The sequence below is a fragment of the Bison bison genome, unplaced genomic scaffold, assembly GCF_000754665.1.
Source record: "Bison bison bison isolate TAMUID 2011002044 unplaced genomic scaffold, Bison_UMD1.0 scf7180017846629, whole genome shotgun sequence".
NCBI lineage: Eukaryota > Metazoa > Chordata > Mammalia > Artiodactyla > Bovidae > Bison > Bison bison.
The window spans coordinates 9,545-26,527 of record NW_011477202.1 but is presented as its reverse complement, the minus strand read 5'-3'; the positions used below and the strand labels follow the sequence as shown (position 1 = coordinate 26,527).

General features: G+C 41.4%; 1 long non-coding RNA gene across 1 annotated transcript in view; it reads left to right on the top strand.

The window, feature by feature from the left end:
- LOC104988956 overlaps nucleotides 1-16,983 on the top strand; it is a 28,164-nt gene that overhangs the window by 2,431 nt on the left and 8,750 nt on the right. The window contains exon 2 of the long non-coding RNA XR_825307.1: nucleotides 410-565. This is a non-coding gene — a long non-coding RNA (uncharacterized LOC104988956). The remainder of the gene's footprint in view (nucleotides 1-409; nucleotides 566-16,983) is intronic.

The following is a 16,983-nucleotide window of genomic DNA, read 5'->3' as shown; positions in this document are numbered from 1 at the left end:
TTGTGCCATAGTTTGAGCATTCTTTGGCATTGCCTTTCTTTGGGATTGGAATGAAAACTGACCTTTTCCAGTCCTGTGGCCACTGCTGAGTTCTCCACATTTGCTGGCATATTGAGTGCAGCACTTTCATAGCATCATCTTTTAGGATTTGAAATAGCTCAACTGGAATTCCATCACCTCCACTAGTTTTGTTCATAGTGATGAGCACCACCTGAATATACTAGAAAAAAGCACTTTAAAAGGGTGAATTTCATGATATGTGAATTTTGTGTCAATAAAGCTGTTATATCATTTTTTTGTTTTGAAAAGCACCTAACACAAAATAGATGCCTGACAAATGATAGTTACTGGTTCTAAACCTGAAGGTTACATCCATCTGGACACACAGCTCAGCATTTTGTTCTTCCAGATTTCAGGAAACCAGCTCCAGTCAGAAGAATTTAAAGTCGCTGATCAATGGCCTGCTGTGTGTTTGACTCATCCCATAGTTAGGTGTTCTCTTCATAAAAGCCTGAGGAGTTCCTGACAGTATCAAAATGGCTTTGATGTGGAAACCAGTGAACTTGTAAGTTGTTTTTCAATTATCTTTCATTGTTTAGTTTTGCTGGTGAAGTCCATAGCCTTGCAAGTACATTGTAGCCACAGAAGATTCCCACCATGAGCCATACGCTTATTAAAAGAAGGGAATATTCAACATTAATTGTACTTATCAAAAATTGAAATCAATTCCAATTAACAATGAATTTTCAATGCAAAGGGATCCCAAAACATAGCCTTTGTGCTTAGATGCTTAAAATTAAAACAAGATATTCCATTCATTTTTGAGATCCAGAGTAATACAAGGCTGGTCTAAAGCAAGAGGCTCTAATATTTGCATAATCTATTATGTAGGATTACTTTTGATTGTCTATGCTAGGAAACCCAGAGTAATATCAGTTTAAGAAAAATAAGCTTTTATTTCTCTTTCACATTAAAAAAAAAAAAAAAGCTTAGAGGTGAGAAACCCAGGGTTACAATGGTAACTCCACCATGGTTACCATGGACTCAGGCTCGTTTCATACTTATTCTCGTTATCCTGGCATGTAGCTTTCATTCTCAATAATCTAAAATGACTCCAGAAGCTCCAGCCATCACATCTATGTTCCAAGCAGCAAGAAAAAACAAAGATTTTCCAGACATCTCATACAATACTTAAAAAAAAAAAAAAAAAAAAACTATGTCATTGGCCATAACTTAATCACATGCCCATACTTAGCTACAAGGGAGAGTAGAAAACTGAACGTTTTTGCTATATGCATTGCTACCCTGAGTAAAACTGGAATTTTCTTACTAGGAAACAGGACAAAATAACCAGAAATAGCCAAAGTGTACATTCTTTAATATTTCTCACCTGAAACCTTGGGATTTTTTTTTTTAGATCAACATCTTACACTTTATAATACAAATTTTTACACAAATCACATGTTTACAGTACAAAAGGCAAAGGACCTCAAGAGAAGTAACTGGGATGATATTAATTCAAGTTAACAGAAGCTTTTATAATAGAAAGGGAACACATTCCAAGAAAAGATATTTTATGATTTTAAGAAACGATTTAGGAGTGTATTTTGATGTTATTCCCTGATAACTCTGTTGGTAAAGAATCTGCCTGCAATGCAGGAGACCCTGGCTCGATTCCTGGGTCAGGAAGATCCCCTGGAGAAGGGATAGGGTACCCACTCCAGTATTTTTGTGCTTCCCTTGTGGTTCAGCTGGTAAAGAATCTGCCTGCAATGCAGGAGACGTGGGTTCGATCCCTGGGTTGGGAAGATCCCGTGGAGAAGGGAAAACGTACCCACTCCAGTATTCTTACCTGGATACTCCCATGGACAGAGGAGCCTGGTGGACTACATCCAGTCCAGGGGGTCACAAAAGAGTTAGACTTGCCTTAGCAACTAAACAACAGTTAATAAAAGCTGAGTGTATTTTACCTCTTGTGTAGGTCTGAAGAAACTGATCCTCCTGAGAGTTCATTGCGTCTGTTTTTCCTGCCCACGATGTTATTCACTGCAGAGGTAAGAAGGGCTCTTTTAGCAGTCTCAATCTTGGTGTATTTATGGAAAGAGAATAACATTGTATTATTGTGGTGCAATATTATTGTAAGTAAGATAAACAGTTTCTCCCTTTTTGCTTCTCATTTTCTGTCTGGATAGTTACACTGTTACATCTTTAGAGTCTGGTATTTTAGAGGAGCACTTCTCTTGGAGAAATGCAAAGAGGGGTAGGCAGAAAATGCCACAATTAATACGGCTGTCCTTGGTGCCATCATAGAGGGATAAATGGTGTGCCCAGTGAGAGGGGGAGATTAAATCTGATTAGAAGGACTGTTTGCTTGTGAAAAGCAGCCTGAGCTCCTTTATCAGCCTGGAGGCCAGGTCTAAAAGATAGTGCTAACTAGGGAGGAAAAAAGCCCCTAAAATGCAGAGGAGAGGGGTGGTTTGAAAGCAAAGGGCTGAATAGAAGCTATTCTCATGTTCTCTATTTTATAGGGACACAAACGTGACCTATTTAGATAACTGTAAGGCCATGGGTTTCCATAGGCACACGTGGTATCTAGTTTACTGTGAAACCACCTCTGTAATCAGAATATTCTCCTTTTTATTTTTATTTTTGGGCACCCCACACAGCCTGTGCAATCTTAGTTCCCTGACCAGGGATTGAACACGGGGCCCTTGGCAGTGAAGGTGTTGAGAGAGTCTTAACCACTGGACTGCCAAGGAATTCCCTAGAATATTCTCCTTTATGTGACTTAAATCCCTCATGTTTGACCAAAGAAGCTGGTATGTGCCAGGCATTGGGCCGTTTCTAAGGAGATAAAGTGTTGGTCATTCAGTTAGTCTCTCAGTTGTATCCAACTCTTTGTGACCCCACAGACTGTAACCTACCAGGCTCCTCTGATCATGGGATTTCCAAGCAAGAATTACTGGAGTGGGTTGCCATATCCTTCTGCAGGGGATCTTCCTAATCCAGGGATCAAACCTGGGTCTCCTGCATTGCAGGCAGAGTCTTTTCCATCTGAGCCATAGTGAAAGCCAAGACATGAGCCAAGACATCTTAAAACAAAGTCACAGAGATGTGTAAACAAATGGGGGGAAAGTCACAAAACAAGCTATGAAGCAGAAGTCTGTAGGGAATGCAGAGTAAAGTTAGTTTGCCCTACCGTTAGTAGTGGTGAAAGAAAAGCGCGTGGGTACTTTAGTTTTGTGAGTTAGGATATGACAAGGATAAGATGTGAAGCAGGGTTCTGGGCTGAGGAGACCAGGCCCAGGTCCTCAGATGAATCACAGTGTCTTGTGTTGGTGAGGACGCCTAACCGGTCTATTCGTGGGTCTTACCTTGTGTGACCCCAACATCATGACTTGAATTTTAGGGCATCTGGTGCCCAGATCCTGCCTCCGCTCATTGCTGAGGCTGGGATAGGGAGAGGCTGGTCACACTGTGAGGACTGCTTCTCGGGTGATGGACTCCCCCAGCTCAGACTGTGCAGTCCATTTGCTGCCGTTCAGTCACTCGGTCACGTCCATCTCTTTGCAACCCTGTGGACTCCAGCACGCTAGGCTCCCCTGTCGCTCACTATCTTCTGGACTTTGCTCAAATGCATATCCATTAAGTCAGCAATGCCATCCAACCATCTCATCGTCTGTCGTCCCCTTCTCCTCCTGCCTCCAATCTTTCCCAGCATCAGGGTCTTTTCCAATGAGTAGACTCTTCGCATCAGGTGGTCAAAGTATTGGAGCTTTAGCTTCAGTCCTTCCACTGAATATTCAGGGTTGATTTCCTTTAGGATTGACAGGGACATAGTTGACATCTTGTCACATCCTGTCTGACCCTCCCGTGGTCTGCTGTGGCCTAGTCATTTCCTCCGCCCAATATGTAAGTTCCTGGAGGGCAGGCCAGGCCCTCTCTGGGTCCACACTCCGGTGCCTGTGATGTTGCTGCCTGTCTGTCTTGATGTGTGTGTGTTCTAAGACAAATCTGTGCCACCAGTGTCTTTTCTGAAGATGCTGAAACTGAACAAGACAGAGTGGCCCTACTTAGTGGTGGGAACCCTGTGTGCCATTGCCAATGGGGCGCTCCAGCCGGCCTTATCGGTCATCTTCTCAGAAATGATAGCGGTGAGTGTGGAAATACCACTGGATGGCCTGAGTGAAATCGCTCAACCACGAAATCAGTTCTCATTCTAACCTGGTCCACTCTGCAGTAAGGCAGCCTCCAATGAACCTAAGCCAAAGGCTTTAATTCTCTGTTGAGGAAAGCCGTGAGGCAAAAGAAAATGTCAGCCAGTTACGCTTTCAAGGAAATTGGAAACTGTAAGATCCCTGAAGGAGGCATTCTGTTCACTCTCTTCGTTCGGGTGAACTGGTGTCATGCCGTGATCCCCACCCTGTTTGTGGAGAGGAGATGCTCACCTCACAGGGTGGTTGGGTGGTGGGGATGGGGGAAGAGTTCACGTCTCAAGGGTTTAAGAGGCCAGGCTCTGGGCTCAGACTGGCCTCGCCATTTAATTGCTGTGCTAAGTCGCTTCAGTCATGTCTGACTCTTTGCAGCCCTTGGAGCCCAGCAGGCCCCTCTGTCCATGGGATTCCCCAGGAAAGAATACTGGAGTGGTTGCCATGCCCTCCTCCAGGGCACCTTCCTGACCCAAGGATAGAACTTAGGCCTCTTAGGTCTCCTGCCTCTTAGGTGGGTTCTTTGCCATTAGCGCCACCTGGGAGGCCCCAGCTGCTGTGCAAATGCTTCACCTTGCGGCACCTCAGCTGTTCATCTGTAAAATGAACCTACCTCCCAGAATGGCTGATGATTAAGAGACGATAAAAACCATACTCCAATAAAAATTTTTAAAAAGGGAGATAAGTAACGATTAATATACAGAAAGCATTTAAGAGTGTCTATCTCAAAGTAAGTATTGAAAAGTGCTATCTACTACATCATTGTTCAGTAATCCTTACAAGGCTTGGAGAGGCTGAGACACAGGAGGAAAACTCCTACAATCCAGTTGTTAAATTCCCTGAGGGATGTTTATCAGAAGTGATCAGAAATATCTAAGGCTCCATAAAATCCAACATTTATATTTTATGTCCTTAGTTAATCTCTAATGTTATTGGATAGAATTTTTGTTAGAGTTGAATTATTCCCCATCATATGAAGACTTTATTATGCTTCTGAATTGGAATGTTGGTCTACAATTAAGACCACAAATTAAAAAATAAATGAATTAGGGAGAACCCACCAACTGTTTTTACAGTACAGAATAAGGCAATCCCTGACTCTCTTGCAATTCAAAAACAGTGTGGGCTGTATTTATATGGGGGACCTCTTCTTGGTGTCAAATGGAGCTTTTGGAGATTGAGTATAAAACAAAATAAACCAAGTCCTGCCCCCAAACAGTTTACTTTCTATTGGGACAGACGCATAACACACACACACACACAAAACAAGTATATTACATGTCACGGGATCGCAGGCATTTTAAAAGCACAGTCAGGCAGTGGAGGGGCCTGCAGTGGGGGTATGGTTTCGTGCAGTTTGGTCAGGACAGACCTCTTTGGGCCAAGGCCCTGTGGGGTCGGGGGAGGCAGGTGAGGGGCAGAAGGAGTTCGGGCAGAGGGAGCAGCAGGTGCAGAAGAGGAGGAATAAACATGGCGGTGTGCAGCCACACACATCCACGTGCAGTGCTCCAGCCATGGCAGTAACCACGCACAGTGAGTCCTCTACATACGAACCTTCAGGTTGTGAATTTGCAAAGATGCAAACTCACATGCCAGGCCCTGTATGCCAGCTGTTGCACTATGTACTTTACAGGGTTCTGTACTATAAGATTAAAAATATTTCCTTTATTTTTTGTGTTTATGTTTTATGTATGCATTATTTGTACAGTAAATATTATAAACATGTTACTATGTAGCTTATCATGTTTGTTGGGGTATCTAGGCTAACTTTGTTGGATTTTCAAAAAAAAAACAAGTAATTTGATTTAAAAATGGATAGAAGACCTTAATAAACATTTTTCAAAGATGAGTTACAAATGACCAACAGTATGTGAAAAGACACTGAGTGTGACTAATCATCAAGCAGATGAAATCAAAATCCTAAGGTTATCACTTGATACTCTTGTTCAGTCTCTCAGTCATGTCCAGCTTTGCAAGCCCATGGACTGCAGCATGTCAGGCTTCCCTGTCCTTCACTATCTCCAGGAGTTTACTTAAATTCATGTCCACTGGGTCCATGCACTGAGTCAGTCCATCGTCCATCCAACTATCTCATCCTCTGTCTTCCTCTTCTCCTGCCTTCAGTCGTTCCCAGGATTAGGGTCTTTTCCAGTGAATTGGCTCTTTGCATCAGATGGCCAAAATATTAGAGCTTCAGCTTCAGCATCATTCCTTCCAATGAATATTCAGGGCTGATTTCCTTTAGGATTGACTGGTTTGATCTCCTTGCTGTCCAAGGGACTCTCAAGAGTCTTCTCCAGCACCATAGTTTGAAAGCATCAATACTTCAGTGCTCAGCCTTCTTTATGGTCCAACTCTCACATCACATCTGTACATGACTACTGGAAAAGCCATAGCTTTGACTATTTGGACCTTTGTTGACAAAGTGATGTCTCTGCTTTTTAATATGCCAAGTTTGTCATAGCTTTTCTTCAAGGAGCAAACGTCTTTTCATTTCAAGGCTGCAGTCACCATCTGCAGTGATTTTGGTGCCCAAGAAAATAGTCTGTCATTGTTTCCATTGTTTCCCCATCGACTTGCCATGAGGTGGTGGGACCGGATGCCGTGATCTTAGTTTTTTGAATGGTGAGTTTCAAGCCAGCTTTTTCATTCTCCTCTTTCACCTTCATGAGGAGGCTCTTTAGGTCCTCTTCGCTGTCTGCCATTAAGGTGCATCTGCATATGTGAGGTTATTGCTGTTTCTCCTGGCAATCTTGTTTCTACCTTGTGATTCATCCAGCCCAGTATTTCACATGATGTACTCTGCATGTAAGTTAAATAAGCAGGGTGACAGTATACAGCCTTGACACATTCCTTTCCAATTTTGAACCAGTCCTATGTTCCATGTATCCGTTTCTGACTGTTGCTTCTTGACCTGCATTCAGGTTTCTCAGGAGGCAGGAAAGGTAGTCTGGTATTCCCATGTCTTTAAGAATTTACCACAGTTTGTTGTGATACGCACAGTCGAAGGCTTTCGCATAGTCAATGAAGCAGAAGTAGATGTTTTTCTGAAATTCCCTTGCTTTTTCTATGATCCAGCAGATGTTGGCAATTTGATCTCTGATTCCTCTGCCTTTTCTAAATCTAGCTTGTATGCCTGGAAATTCTCGGTTCACGTTCTGTTGAAGCCTACCTTGAAGGATTTTGAGTGTTACCTTGTTAGCATGTGAAATGAGTACAGTAGTGTGGTAGTTTGAACTATTATTTGGCATTGCCCTTCTGTGGGATTGGATTGAGAACTGACCTTTTCCAGTCCTGTGGCCATTGCTGAGTTTTCCAAATTTCCTGGCATATTGAGTGCAGCACTTTCACAGTATCATCCTTTAGGATTTGAAATAGCTCAGCTGGAAGTCCATCACCTCCACTAGCTTTGTTCTTAATAATGCTTCCTAAGGCCCACTTGACTTTACACTCCAGGATGTCCTAGGTGAATGACCACACCATCGTGATTGTCTGGGTCATTAAGGGCTTTTTTGTATAGTTCTGTGTATTCCTGCCACCTCTTCTTAATCGCTTCTGCTAGGGCCATACCATTTCTGTCCTTTATTGTGCCCATCTTTTCATGAAATGTTCCCTTCGTATCTCTAATTTTCTTGGAGATCTCTAGTCTTCCCTATACTTGTTATGATGGCCATAGTTAAACAACCAAACAAGTGCTAGTGAGGCTGTGGAGAAATCAGAACCCTGTGCTTTGTTGGTGGGAATGTAGAATGATATACTATGGAAAACAGTGTAGAGATGCTCAAAAAATTTAAAATAGAATAGCTATATGATCTAGCAGTCCCTCTTCTGGATATTTATCTAGAAGAACTGAAATCAAGATGTTGAGATTTGTACTCCTGTGTTCATTGTAGCCATCTGCACAGTTCCAGAGGTGGAAACAACGTAGATGTCCCTTGATGGGGAAATGGATATTAAAATGTGGTATATACATACGATAGGATATCATATACTCCTCCTGAAAGAGGGAAATCCTGTCAGATGCTGCAACATGAATGACCTTTGAGGGCATTATACTGGGCAGAATAAGCCAGTCATAGAAGGAGCAGCACTTCATGATTCTAATCATAGAAGGTTCTGAAGTAGTCATATTCTTAGAAGATTAAAGTGGAATGGTGGTTGCCAGGGACTGAAGAAAAGGGGAAAGAGTTGTTAGTAATGAGTATAGAATTTCAGTCACAAGATGGAAAAGTTCTAGGAATGTGTAAAATAATGTGCATATGGTTAGCAGTGCTGTATTGTACACTTAAAAGTTTGTTAAGGTAGAGTTCATGTTGTGTTTTTTACCGTAAAAAATAATGAAGAACTTTATCAAAGAGATGCTGTAAAGAATGTAGAAAGATAAATCATAGACTCTGAGAAGAGAGAAGTCACACAACCTGCAAACAATTTGTACTAAGAATAAAAAAGTCCTTAAACCAGTAAAAAATGTAAATACACCAAGAGAAAAGTGGACAAATGGGACTTCCCTGCTGGTCCAGTGCAAGGGGTGTGGTTTCAATCCTTGGTTGGGAACTAAGATCCCATATGCCATGGGGGCGGCAGTCAATCAATCAGTAAGGGAATAAGACAAAAGATATGAATGGACATATTACAGAAGAGGCGATACATACTACTAATGTTAATAATATGGAGATGTTAAGCATCATTAATTATCAGAAAACATAAGACGGTAATAAGATAGCATTTAGCACACATTTGAGGAAAATTTTTAAAGGTCTGATGATACTAAGTATATATTGATTTACTATCTTCTGACTTGGATATTGCTATAATCTTTTTACTAAATCATCTCTATTTATTGCTTGGTTGATTAGATGTTGTCATCAGGTAGCTTTCATTTCTTCCCCCAAGAGGAGCTCATGGAGTACTCATGTTTGAGAATGTTTACCATTTATACTTGAAGACCACCTTGACCAGGTAGAGTAAATCATTATACTAACTTGAGTACAGAATGCAGGAAAAGTATAGAAAAGAGCATTTTTATAGGGAGTTGAGGAAGGAAGCTATTCCTGTAGAACATTTGTTTGTGACTCCATAAGTTAAAGGAGATATTAATGTCATCTTTCCCACTAGTCCCTGTGCCCCTGGAAAAGGGATGGTACCTGCCATGTAGAAAAGCAGGTACAATGAAAACTGTAAGCAGGTTGCTTAGACTGGAGGAATTTACAGCACTAGAGAATACATTTTGAGTTCTTGACAATCCACTAAGATTATATTAATAACTTCCCATTTTTTCTTCATATTTCCCTAATCTTTGGTTTGTTATCCATTTGACCCCTAGTATTTTGAAAAGGAGACTGATTTTTCAGATATCATAAGTAGATTCATGTTATGATCTTTAGAGATGGTTGATAATGACCTTTTTCTGAAATATGTATATATATATATATATGTTAAGAAATGAAAGTTCAAAGACTTTAACTTTTGGTTCTAAAAAGTTACGTCTAAATTTTGGATATTTTTCCCCCTTACATTCTAAAATTGGTAGAAATATATAAATTATTTTGGCTTTAATTTCAGGTGAGAATATGCAGGTTGCCATCTTGCAGGATGGGTATTAAAGCATATAGGTCTTTTAACCTTTCAGGAGGAGGTGTATACCCGAATTTTAGCATATGTATGTTATTTTTCTACTTAAAAGACCTGTCTTCAATGTTAGAAATAGATTCTTAGATTTGAAGATTCTACATACATTTTGGGAATTAAAAAAATTTGTTGTGTGATACTTAAGACAAATTATCTTAAGGTATCAAGTACTTAAACTTAAGATACTTAAGCACTTAAACCTAGACTTAACAGATTATTAACATGTTAATATATTTATTTTTTCTGAAGTAGTGTAAGCCACACTTGTTACAACATTTTCGCCCTTGATATGTCACTGAGAACCTCTTTAAAAAGTTTCTTTTTTAATATTTGAATATCTTCTTTTTATTGGATTATAATTGCTTTACAATGTTGTGTAGTTTCTTCTGTACAATAAAGTGAATCAGCTATATGTGTACATACATCCAGACCCTCCTGGACTTCGCTCCTCCTCACCTCTTTCCCACCCATTTAGGCCATCACAGAGCTCAGCTTCCTGTAGTTTATAGCAGGTTCCTACTAGCTATCCATTTTACACATCTGTTGTTGACGTTCAGTCGCTCAGTTGTATCTGACTCTTTTCAACCCCCTGGACTGCAGCACACCAAGCTTCCCTGTCCTTCACCATCTCCTGGAGCTTGCTCAAACTCATGTCCATTGAGCCGGTGATGCCATCCAACCACCTCATCCTCTCTTGTCCCCTTCTCCTTCTGCCTTCAATCTTTCTCAGAGTCAGTGCATCAGGTGGTCAAAGTATTGGAGCTTCAGTTTCAGTCCTTCCAGTGAATATTCAGGATAGATTTCCTTTAGGATGGACTGGATTGATCCCCTTGCAGTCCAAGAGACTCTCAAGAGTCTTCTCCAACACCACAGTTCAAAAGCATCAATTCTTCGGCACTCAGCTTTCTTTATGGTCCAATTCTCACATCCATACATGACCACAAGAAAAACCATAGCCTTGACTAGATGAACCTTTGTTGGCAAAGTAATGTCTCTGCTTTTGAATATGCTATCTAGGTTGGTCATGACTTTTCTTCCAAGGAGCTTTTCTTTTCATTTCATGGCTGCAGCCACCATCTGCAGCAGTTTTGGAACCCAGGAAGATAAAGTCTCACTGTTTCCACTGTTTCCCCATCTGTTTGCCATGAAGTGATGGGACCAGTTGCCATGATCTTAGTTTTTCGAAAGTTGAGTTTTAAGCCACCTTTTTCACTCTCCTCTTTCACTTTTTTCAAGAGGTTCTTTACTTCCTCTTTGCTTTCTGCTACAAGGATAGTGTCATCTGCATTTCTGAGGTTATTGATATTTTGCCTGGCAATCTTGATTCCAGCTTGTGCTTCATCCAGCCTGGCATTTCGCATGATGTTCTCTGAATATAAGTTAAATAAGCATGGTGATGATATGCAGCCCTAATGTACTCGTTCCCCAATTTTGAACCAGTCCATTGTTCCATGTCTGATTCTAACTGTTGCTTCTTAACCTGCATACAGATATCTCAGGAGGCAGTTGAGGTGGTCTGGTATTCCCATCTCTTTAAGAATTTTCCAGAGTTTGTTGTGATCTACACAGTCAGAGGATGAGATGGTTGGATGGCATCACTGACTCAATGGACATGAGTTTGAGTAAACTCCAGGCGATGGACAGGGAGGCCTGGCATGCTGCAGTCCGTGGGGTTGCAAAGAGTTGGACATGACTGAGCGACTGAACTGAAGTGAACACAGTCAAAAGATTTAGCATAGTCAATGAAGCAGAAGTAGTTGTTTTCTGGAATTTCTCTTGCTTTTCTTGCCGGCAGTTGTTGGCAATTTGATCTCTGCTTCCTCTTCCTTTTCTAAAACCACCTTGAACATCTGGAAGTTCACAGCCGCGTATTGCTGAAGCCTGGATTGGAGAATTTTGAGCATTACTTTACTAGCGTGTGAGATGAGTGCAATTTTGCAATAGTTTGAACATTCTTTATTATTGCGTTTCTTTGGGATTGGAATGAATGACCTTTGAATGAATGAATGAATTGAATGAATGAATGACCTTTTCCAGTCCTGTGGCCACTGCTCTGTTTTCCAAATTTCCGACGTATTGAGTGCAGCACTTTCACAGCATCATCTTTTAGGATTTGAACTAGCTCAACTGGAATTCCATCACCTCCACTAGCTTTGTTCATAGCGATGCTTCCTAAGGCCCACTTGATTTCACATTCCAGGATGTCTGGCTCTAGATGAGTGATCACACTGTCGTGGTTATCTGGGTCGTGAAGCTCTTTTTTGTACAGTTCTTCTTGCCACCTCTTCTTAATCTCTTCTGCTTCTTTTAGGTCCATACAGTTTCTGTCCTTTATTGTGCCCATCTTTGCATGAAATGTTTTCTTGATATTTCTAATTTTGTTGAAGAGATCTCTAGTCTTTCCCATTCTATTGTTTTCCTCTATTCACTTAGGAAGGCTCTTTTATCTCTCCTTGCTCTTTGGAACTCTGCATTCAGATGGGTATATCTTTCCTTTTCTCCTTTGCCTTTAGCTTCTCTTCTTTTCTCAGCTATTTGTAAGGCCTCCCCAGACAACCATTTTGCCGTTTGCATTTCTTTTTCTTGGAGATGGTTTTGATCACCACCTCCTATACAGTGTTACAACCTCCATCCATAGTTCTTCAGGCACTCTATCAGATCTAATCCCTTGAATCTATTTGTCATTTCTACTGTATAATCGTAAGGAATTTGATTTACGTCATTTCTGAATGGTCTAGTGGTTTTCCCTGCTACTGCTGCTGCTGCTAAGTCACTTCAGTCGTGTCCGACTCTGTGTGACCCCATGGACTTTCTTCAATTTAAGTCTGTATTTTGCAATAAGGAGTTCATGATCTGAGCCACAATCAGCTCCCACTCTTGTTTTTGCTGACTCTGTAGAGCTTCTTCATCTTTGGCTGCAAAGAATATAATCAATCTGATTTCAGTAATGACCATCTGGTGATGTCCATGTGTAGAGTCATCTCTTATGTTGTTGGAAGTGAGTGTTTGCTATGACCAGTGTGTTCTCTTGGCAAAACTCTGTTAGCCTTTGCCCTGCTTCATTTTGTACTCCAAGGCCAAACTTGCCTGTTACTCCAGGTACCTCTTAACTAACTACTTTTGCATTCCAGTCCCCTTTGATGAAAAGGACATCTTTTTTTGGTGTTAGTTCTGGAAGGCCTTGTGTTCACAGAACTATTCAACCTCAGCTTCTTTGGCATTGGTCGTTGGGGTATAGACTTGGATTACTGTGATATTGAATGCTTTGCCTTGGAAACAAAACGAGATCATTCTGTCGTTTTTGAGATTGCACCCAAGTACTTCATTTCAGAGTTTTTTTTTTTTAGTGTGAGGGCTACTCCATTTCTTCTAAGGGATTCTTGCCCACAGCAGTAGATATAATGGTCATCTGAATTAAATTTGTCTATTCCAGTCCATTTTAGTTCACTGATTCCTAAAATGTCAATGTTCACTCTTGCCATCTTCTGTTTGACCACTTCCAGTTTACCTTGATTCATGGATGCAGTATTGTTCTTTGTAGCATCGGACTTTACCTCCATCACCAGTCACATCTGCAAGTGGGCATTGTTTTTACTTTGGCTCTTCACTCTTTCTGGAGCTATTTCCCCACTCTTCTTCAGTAACAGTTGGGCACCTACCAACCTGGGGAGTTCATCTTTCACTGTCATACCTTTTTGCCTTTTCATGCTGTTCATGGGGTTCTCAAGGCAAGAATATTTAAGTGGTTTGCCATTCTCTTCCCAGTGGACCATGTTTTGTCAGAATTCTCCACCATGACCCGTCTGTCTTGGGTGGTCTTACATGGCATGGCTCATAGTATCATTGAGTTAGAGAAGGCTGTGATCCATGTGATCAGTGAGTTAGTTTTCTGTGATTGTGGTTTTCAGTCTGTCTGCCCTCTGATGGATAAAGGTAAGAGGCTTGTGGAAGGTTTCTGACTGGCAGTGGGTGAATCTGGATCTTGCTGTGATGGGCGGGTCAGTAAATCTTTAATCCAATTTTCTGCTGATGGGTGGGACTGTGTTCCCTCCCTTTCAGTGCTGTGACCCCACAGCAGGACACTGTGGACCCATGCCTCTGCCGTACACTCTGGGACACTCCTAGGCAAGTCTGGCTCAGAGTCTTATGTGATAGCTGCTCCTTTCTCCTGGGTGCTGGTGCACACAAGTTTTTGTTGTACCCTCCAAGAGTTTTGTCCCCAGTCCTGTGGAAGTTCTGTAATCAAATCCCACTGGCCTTCAAAGTCAAGTTCCCTGGGGATTCTCAGTCCCTTTGCCAGATCCCCAGGTTGAGAAATCTGCTTTGGGCCTTAGAACTTTTGCAACAGTGCGAGAACTTCTTTGGTTCTCCAGCTTGTGGGTCATCTGCTCGATGGCTCTGCTACTGCTAAGTCACTTCAGTCGTGTCCGACTCTGCGACCCCATTAGACGGCAGCCCACCAGGCTCCCCCGTCCCTGGGATTCTCCAGGCAAGAACACTGGAGTGGGTTGCCATTTCCTTCTCCAGTGCATGAAAGTGAAAAGTGAAAGTGAAGTTGCTCAGTCGTATCCGATTCTTTGTGACCCCATGGACTGCAGCTTACCAGGCTTCTCCGTCCCAGGAATTATCCAGGCAAGAGTACTGGAGTGGGGTGCCATTGCCTTTTCCACTCGATGGCTTTATGGTTGGGCTAATGGCAACCTCCTCCAAGAGGACTTATCCCACATGCTGTGCCTCCCAGTTCTGCTGCAGCCAGAGCCCCTGTCCCCACAACAGGCCACTGTTGACCCATGCCTCCGCAGGAGACACTCAAACACTCAAAGGCATGGCTCGGTCTCTTGTGGGGTCTCTGGGTCCTGGTGCGCACAAGGTTTTGTTTGAGCCCTCTGAGCATCTCTGGTGAGTATGGGGATTGATTCTAAACGTGATTTCGCCCCTCCTACCATCTTGTTGGGGCTTCTCCTTTGCCCTTGGATGTGGGGTATCTTTTTTTGGTGGGATCCAATATTCTCCTTTCAATGGTTGCTCAGCAGCTGGTTGCAATTTTGGAGTTCTCACAGGAGAAGATGAGCCCATGTCCTTCAACTCTGCCATCCTAGAGGTCTGTTTTGATGCCTACAGTTTTATAATGTGGTTTGGAATCAGGGATAATGATAACCTCTAGTTTTGTTTTTCTTTCTCAAGATTGTTTTGACAATGCAGGATCTTTTGTGTTTCCATACGAATTTTAGAATTTATTTGTTCTAGTTCAGTAAAAAATGCCATTGTCATTTTGATAGGAATTGTATTTAATCTATAGATTGCTTTGTGTAGTATGGTCATTTTAACATTATTCTTCCAATCAAAAAACATCTGTTTGAGTCACCTTCAATTTCTGGTCTTATAATTTTCTGAATTCAGTATTAATATTTTACCTCCTTGTTGAGTTAGATTTATTCCTAGGTATTTCATTCCTTCTGATATGATTGTGAAGGGGATAATTTCTGTAGTTTTCCATGTTGATAGTTTTTAGTGTTTAGAAATGCAGTAGATTTCTGTATATTAATTTAGCATCTTGCAACTTCACTGAACTCATGAGGAGCTCCAGTAGTTTTCTGCTGGCATCTTCAGGATTTACTGCATTTAATAGCATGTCATCTGTAAACGGTGACAATTTTACTTCCTCCTTTCCAGTTTGGAATCCTTGTATTTTTTTCTTCTCTTCTGTGGCTAGGACTTTGAAAACTATGTTGAATAAACCATGTTGAGTGATGAGAGTAAGTGTATCCTTGTCTTGTTCCTGATCTTAGAGGAGATGCTTTCAGCTTTTCACTGTTGACTATGATGTTAGCTGTGGGCTTGTTGTGTATGGCTTTTGTGTGTTGAGGTATATTCCCTCTGTAACCATATACCCACTTTGAGGGTTTTTATCATGAAACAATGTTGAATTGTGTCAAAAGCTTTTTCTGTACCTATTGAGATGATCATGTGGATTTATTTTTAGCTGAATTATTTTTTTATATATTTATTTATAAACTTTATTTTCTTTTTGGCGGTGCTGGGGCTTCGTTGCTATGCAGGCTTTTTTTCTGTCTAGTTGCCGGGAGTGGTGGCTACTCTGTAGCTAGTGGTGCACTGGGCTTCTCTTTACGGGGCTTCTCTTGTGGAGCACAGGCTGTGGGTGGCACAGGCTTCAGCAGTTGGAGCTCAGGGGCTCAGTAGTGGTGGCTCTTGGGCTCTAGAGCACAGGCTTAGTTCCTCCTTGGCATGTGGGATCTTCCTGATCAGGGATCAAGCTCGTGTTTCCTGCATTGGCAGGCAGATTCTTTACCACTGAGCCACCAGGGAAGTCCTCCTCATATGGTTTTATTCTTCAGTCTGTTAATATGGTGTGTCATTGATTGATTTATTGATACTGAACTGTTCTTTCATCCCTGGGATAAATCTCACTTGATCCTGGTGTGTGACCCCTTTTGATCAGTGTTTATCTTATTATTAAAGTTGTTTGCTAAGATTTTGTTGAGGATTTTTGCATATCAGTGATGCTGGCCTGCCATTTTCTTTTTGTGTGTGACATCTTTGCCTGCTTTTGGTATCAGGGTGATGCTGGCCTCATAGAATGAGTTTGGAATGAGTTTTTCTTCCTGTATAGTTTTTTGGAATAGTTTCAGAAGGATAGGCATTAACTCTTCTCTGAGTATTTGTTGGCTTCCCTGGTGGCTCAGAGGTTAGAGCATCGGCCTGCAATGCAGGAGACCTGGGTTTGATCCCTGGGTCAGGAAGATTTGTTAGAAGAGTATTTGTTAGAATTCACCTGTGAAGCCATCTGGTCATGGACTTTTGTCTGTTGGAAGTTGTTAAATTACTGATTTAATTTCATTTCTGGTAATTCATTTATTCATATTTTCTATTTCTTTCTGGTTTAGGAATTTTTCCATTTTTTTCCTGGTCATCCATTTTACTGGCATGTAGTTATTAATCTGTTAGGATCCTTTGTATTTCCGTGGTGTCAGTTGTAAAATTCCATTTTGATATATAGGTTTTTGTGTATATATTCCTTTGCTGAGCTATTCTAATGTTTCATTTGTTTCAGACATCTTTGTAAGTGATGGTCAGTGGTTTATATGTTGATTGCTGTAAAACCTTTGTCAGATAATCCTGTCAGTCT